Source organism: Microtus pennsylvanicus, chromosome 1 (assembly GCF_037038515.1).
Source record: "Microtus pennsylvanicus isolate mMicPen1 chromosome 1, mMicPen1.hap1, whole genome shotgun sequence".
NCBI lineage: Eukaryota > Metazoa > Chordata > Mammalia > Rodentia > Cricetidae > Microtus > Microtus pennsylvanicus.
Genome location: NC_134579.1, coordinates 148,070,073 through 148,077,444, shown reverse-complemented (window position 1 = coordinate 148,077,444; position 7,372 = coordinate 148,070,073).

Genomic DNA, 7,372 nt, shown 5'->3' with positions numbered 1-7,372 from the left:
TTGTAGATGTGTGGATTGATATCCGAGTCTTTGATTCAGTTCCATTGGTCCAACCATCTTTTTAAAACTTATTTTATACATTGTAAAATTAAAATGTAATTATATAACTTCCCCTTTCCCTTTCTTCCTCCCTACAGAAGTTCCCATGTCCCCATCCTCAAATTTATATCCTGTTTTTTTATTGTTCCATATAATGTATTACTGATATATATATGTATGTATATATATGTACATACATGTTATATACACACACAGATGACAGAGATAGATAGATGATAGACAATAGATGGATAGATGATAGATAGATAGATAGATAGATAGATAGATAGATAGATAGATAGATACCAATAAGTAAGTACAATCTGCTGAGTCTGTTTTGTTGTGTTTATAATCATACAATGGGGCTGACCACATTGTATTAGATAACTGTAGGGAGGAACCCTGAGTTAGTGAAGTCCTGAGTGAATGAATGTATGCTGTTGACATAGGCATGGCCATTTCAAGTACCTCAGAGTCTCAGACTGATTAAAGAATGGGAACCACCCCCTGCAATCCCTTCCCAGAAGGGTGAGGCTCAGGAACATGGCAAAGCCTTTCTCTGGTCCAAGTGTGGATATTGACTGTGTATGCAGAAGATGTCCACCAAAGCTTTCTTTGCCCAGATGGTTATGACTTTAAGAGTGCTCCCCTCCAGAGACTACCCCTACCAAGACCAGATAAATCTGTCTCCTTGATCCGTCTATATAATACAAATCCTGCCTCCTTAACTGTTCAGCTGTGTGCAATAACTCTACCTCTCAGATCAACTCTACATAGTAAACCTACTTATCTTTCAAGGTGCTCAGGTTTCTCCATAGAAGAGCCCCACCACCCAATGTCAGTTTTTCTGCATGGCCCTTGTATCTGTCTATCTTTTTTCATTCCTTTATTCATCCTAACCAGGTCTGTTCCTGGAGCTATGCTAGATGCATCAAATAAACAATTAATGGGCACATCCCTGGATAATTCTCTTCCTCTCAGCAGTCATTAGTTGCCTATAGCTCTTTGCCTAGGGACAGGATCCTGTGAGATTTTTTCTCTTCCTTATTGGTGTCTATTGATAATGTGATCATTCAGGTCTTGTTTATGTAGTCATTTCTAGGAGAGATGATCTCACAGCAGACTTCCTGGTATTCTGCTTCTTACATGTTCCCTACCCCTCTTCTGTGATGTTTCCTGAGTCATAGATGCAAGGACTGTGGTGTAGAGCTATCTACTAGAACCGGAATCTTCACCATCCATTAATCTCCGCAGTGTGTCCAGATGTGGTTTTCTGTAATAGTCTCTATTTGCTGTAAGTAAAATCTTCTTTGATGATAAGTGATGACTACAATTATCTATGGGTATAAAGTTAATATTTGAGAATATAATTTGGAATTATTCTGACCTAGCAAAATGGCAGTAGTATAGCTAAGACACATGACATCATGAACTCCATGTAGTTGGCTAGGATTCTAGTTCCAGACATGTTTTCCTATCTGTTGAGTAGACTTTAAGACCAATTAGGCATCTGTTGGTTACTACCAACATGTGAGTGCCACTATTGCACCTTTATGGATATCTTGCCATGCTGATCACTGTTGTAGTTCATAGGTATCACAGTTAGTAAGAGCTATTAATTGTTTCTCTCCCTTGGAAGCTTGTATGATACTTTCTGGAACTATTGGAAGCTAGACCTCAGGAAAGGCGCTCTTGTGTTCTATACAGTTTGAATCATTCAAGTACCGTGTCCTAAGTGTACAATGTCTTCCTCAATAAATAAGGACTAACAAGGGAAGTCAAGACAGGACCTCAGGGCAGGAACCTGGAGGCATAAATTGGATCAGAAGTCATAGAAGAATGTTGCTGACTAGCTTTGTTCCTCATGACTTATTCAGCCTGCTAACACCATCAGTAATAAGATGGGCCCTCCCATATGGATCATTAATCAAAAGAAATGCCGCAGACTTTCTTACAGCCCAACCTTACATATTTTCTCAGTTAAGATTCCTTCTTCCCAAATATATCTACGTTCGTGTTAAGAAGACAACCAACACAACTTCACACATATACACAGCAAACACCAACCACCTCTACCTCTTCAGAAAGGAGTAGAACTTCATGAGTCCCTCTCCAATCAATGATGAATGTCCTCAAGATCAATCCTGTGCAGGTCCTGTATGAATAACAATAGATGCTATGAATTCGTGAGTACAATGACCATGTTGTTTCCAGAAGACATTTTTTTACAATATAACTCCACATCTTCAAATTTTAAAATTTTTCTATGATGTCCCTGAGCCTAGGGGGGAGTGATAGAGATGCTCCATTTAGGACTAAGCACCCCACCATCACTTATTCTCAGTATTTTGATCAGTTGTGATCAAAACAGTTGTCTGCATTAACTCTTGCCTGAATAAGCTTCTTTGATAAAAGTTGAGAGCACATTAATAAATAGTTATAAAATATGGATATAAGAAGAGATTTTTGACATATCCATTTAGCAAAACAATATAACAGATGCTTCACTAAGGCTTATGATCTCCCTACCTGTAGATAACCCAATTATTCTAAAGTTAAATTTTTGTTTCATCAATTCACTTAAATCTCCTCAGCCTCAGTTTCCTCATGTGTAAGTGCCATAAAAAATAGTACCTAGTTCACAGAGTTAATGAGCAAACAGTGCAATTCTTCAGAGCTCAGAAAAACAGAATTGAAGAGTAATAGCTATTTTAGTTCGTTTTATAATTTGGATGAAATATCTGTATGGGCTCCCAATTCTCTTGCATGAATTCTTCCTCTTTGTGGCACTAAACTTCCTCCAGTCTCCTCCCAGGAGGATACACCAGAGTGCAAATGCTCCTTAATGACTGTTGTCTACTGTACCTGCATAAAGTTTTTCTCTGTGTGATGTCACAAGGCATGACGGTTGCCAGGGGGAAATAGTATCTTCAGAAATCAAGGTTCTCCTGGTTAAAGACCATGCATGCAATTGAAACCACACACACACACACACACACACACACACACACACACACACATTGCCCATGTTCAGTCCTACTTTTCACATCTGTCCGCAAGGCCAAGGTAATCTGCTTCTCTGAAGTGACTACTTAATTCTTCTACCATTTGAACATTTATCTGAAATTACAACCTCCTCTTCCTGTGGTCCTGCTTCACATTCAACCCTACTTTCTCCTCCTCATGTATAACAGAAGCAGACAGGAGCAACTCATGAGTCTTGATCTAATGAGGTCAGGCTTCACAAAGTCTAATCAAGAACTCGGTACAAACTGGGGTGTAGCTAAGTGGTAGAACATTTGCCTACCATAAAGGCTCTGGGTTTGATCCCTAGAATCATAAAAGCAAACCGAACAATCTACTTGTGTTATGGTATGCCTCCAAATATCCACAGCATGATAACTGTTAATCTGGTCAATAGTACAGGGCTATCAAAGTCCCTATTCTCATGGAGTTCACAACCTTGTGTACTATTGGGGAAGAGAGTCAACAAGAAAGAACAAAAGAATATGTTACATGGTGACTTGTGCTATGAAACAATTTTTGAGCATGGCAATGAGATGAAAGTGCATTGGCTGGAAGATCAGAGAGGGTTGCCAAATAACCTAGGATCTGGGGCCAAATAAGAAGGCGAATATCCAGCCTCACCAGGTATTCAATCACTCAGAGCGAAAATATATGCATCTGCTTTTCACCACCTCCTGCATTTTCATGTTTCTGCTTGATTTTCCTTCTTCCTACAGAATCATCTTGCTTTATTTCAGTGCAGACCCCCTTTGGTTCACCTGGATATTTCATCATTTCCAGAAAGATGTTATTTTTAAGGCAGAATTTTCCATTTGAGATTCCCCTGCCTCAGTCTTCTAGAAGATTAGAATTGTGAGGCAGACACCATGCCTCAAAACTATGAAGGACGTTCCTAATGAGCAAAGAATGATCCGTTGGGACTGGAGTAGTAACTTGGAAATTAAGAACATTTTCTGCTCTTCCAGGGGACCGGAGTTTAGTCCCCAGCTCTCACGTGGTGGCTCACAATCATCCATAACTTCAGATCGCAGTATCAGAGAATCAGGCACCTTTTCTGACTTCCTCGGGCAAGTACGTGATGCCCATACAAAAATAATATAAATGAATCTTTCAAAATATTAATCTTAAATTGTATATATCTTTGATGTTAAAAAATGACATTTACTTTCAGCACTTTGAGGCGTTTCTTTTGGAGGTACTCACACTGGGGATTGAACCCAAGGACCTCATGAAAGCTAGTAAGCATGTGGCCATTGACCTATATCCCAGTCCTTTGGATAGTTTGTTTTAGTGTGCATGCTCATGTGTGTATGCATGTGTATGTCTGTATATGCATATGCACGTGTACGTAGAAGCAACTTGGTGTCTCCTTCAGTAATTCTCCACTTCTTTAAAAGAACAAAGTTTGTTGAGTATATTTCAATGGGGCAGAAGATTGGCAGTAGTTACCGTATCACCTGCAGCCTCCATCTTATTATATAAGACAGAGTCTCTCACTGATCCTGAAAGTTGCAAATCTGATCACACTGGCTGGCCAGCAGACCCCAGAGAACCTCATGTTTCCATTCCTGGTTCTGGGATTATATTCACACACCATTGCACTCACATGGGTTCTGGTGATCTGAACTCAGGTCCTTATGTTTGTGCAGCAAGCACTTTAACATCTCCATATGTCCCCCTTCCTGTTCTTTGAGACAATCTCACTGGGTTAACCACATGCCTGTGAACTCACTCAGTACCCTAGGTAGTGCTTGAACTTGCAATCCTTCTGTCTCATCCTCCCAAATAGCTGAGATTACAGGCCTGTGATATAAGGCCTAGCTATTTTCAGCACTTTTAACCTCATTCCATTGCCATCCTTCCTCCTGGAGTCACTGCTAGGCACATCATTGTCACTTTCATGCGTCTGTTTTGCATTGTCTGTTGGCATTGGTGATTTTATTGCTGCGGATCTTTGCAGCTCCCTATGATCCAACTTTCGAGTTATTGCTCTCTAGAGCTGACTTACTGTCTTTCACCAGCTTGAAGACATTTCCAGTCATCTCATCAAATGTTGTGGGACACATATTTCTAAATTCAGGTTTAAGTGTTCTCTTCAGATTCCCTTTATTTTGAGGAAGTCAAACCTGCTCAGGGCTCAACCTCACCTCAAAGTTACTATTACTGCTTTCTATGATTCTTGATTCCAACAACATGAAATACTCTCCTTCCTAATATTCTGCTCCCATAAATGATGCCTGCCTTTTGTGTCACATGTAGAAGGCTACCAGCTTCTGCTTCACCAGCTCTCCTAACTCTTTTCTGACCTGGCCAGTCATCCTATAGAATTTCATCTTTCTTCGTGGGAGCTCTTCTCTCCTGTCCCTGGTGCTGTATCTCTAATATACACTGCTCACTTTCTCTCTGAGAACTCATTACTTACTTTTAATTTTTTTTGGTTTTTTTGTTTATTTATTGAAAAGAAAAAATAATTTCTGCCTCCTCCCAGCCTCCCATTTTCCTCCCCCTCCTCCCGCCCCTCTCCTCCTCCCCCCACTTTTCTCCTCCAGGCTGATCTATTGGGAGCTCACCAAGGCCAGCTGGTCTGTGACTGAAAAAGCAAGGGATAAAACTGGACTCTCTGAACATGGCGGACAATGAGGGCTGATGAGAAGCCAAGGACAATGGCACTGGGTTTTGATCCTACTTCATGTTCTGGCTTTGTGGGAGCCTAACCAGTTTGGATGTTCACCTTCCTAGACCTGGATGGAGGGGGGAGGACCTTGGATTTTCCACGGGGCAGGGAACCCTGACTGCTCTTTTTTTGTTGTTTTTTATGACAGGGTTTCTTTGTGTAGCTTTGAAGCCTGTCCTGGAACTTGCTCTGTAGACCACGTTGGCCTCTAACTCAGAGATACACCTGCCTCAGCTTCTGAGTTCTGGGATTTAAGGTGCGCACCACCACTGACTGGCTAATTTTATTTTTTTAATTGGTTTGTCTGCACATATTTGAAGGTCAGAGGACAACTTGTGTGAGTTAACACGCTCCTTCCACCATACCAATCCCACAGAGTGAACTTCAGCCATCACACTTGGTGGCAAGCACCTTTACGTGCTGAGTTTTCCCAACAGCCTATCACTCCCTTTTCCCCATTATTTCCTTTACCAAGTTTTCAGTGCAAGGGTGATGTTTAATGACAACTCTGTTCCATGTCTCACCACATCTGCACCTACTTAGTAAACGCTCTGGCTCAGGTGAGCAGATGGTCTTACCTGTCCCCTGAAACTGACAAAAGAACTACACCTTTTTTTGTGAAGCGTTTCTGCCAAACTCCTTCAGTCTAGTTGGAGTGATCCCAGATAAAAGCAGTGCCCAATGAAGTGCAGTGGGGAATGAGGCAAAGATAAGGTTGGAGGCTGAAACTCCTGAAGGAATCATCTCCAGGGTGAACTGTGTTCAAAGATGGTGGAGTCCCCAAGCCTGGCACAAAACTCAATGTTCCCTGTCCATTTGTTCCTCATTCTCCTTTGCTCCCAATAACTTAATCTCATTCTCTCTGCCCCTAACTTTCTCATTCTTCTCCTTAGGCTCACCTCACCTCTATGGCCTCTGCAGCATAGCATCCAGGAAGAGTTAAATGTTCAGCCAGGCAGTGGTGCACACACTCGGGAGGCAGAGGCAGATGGGTGTCTGAGTTTGAGGCAAGCCTGATCTACAGAGTTAGTTCCAGGACAGTTAGGGCTGTTACAAAGAGAAACCCTGCCTCAAAAAACAAGAGTCACATGTTCAGGTTTTTTTTTTTTATCAAATGAAACCTTGAATCTCAAATGGCCATGGACTCAAACCATCAACCAAAATCAGCTTTGCTTCCTTTGCCTTGGGTATCTTGTCACAGTCAATGAGAACAGCAGGGGACGTTTCAACAGAAAGTAGAGGGACTGTGGAGACTGAGGGCATACATGTCAGAGGAAGCCACAGGAATTTCAAGACCAAAACATAAGATTTATCAAAATGTGTTAGAATCAGAAATAATTGTGTTACAAGTAATTCCAATGCAGAGGCAGGAAAAGAACACATTAAGATTCGTGATCCTAGAGAAGCTAAATAAGAAGGTGAACCCAAAGAAAAACATATAGTCATCCTCCTGGATATTAACCTTCATCAGGTGATGAAAGGAGACAGAGACAGAGTCCCACATTGGAGCACCGGACTGAAACCCCAAGTTCCAAATCAGGAGTAGAAGGAGAGAGAGCACGAGCAAGGAACTCAGGACCGCGAGGGGTGCACCCACACACTGAGACAATGGGGATGTTCTACTGGGAACTC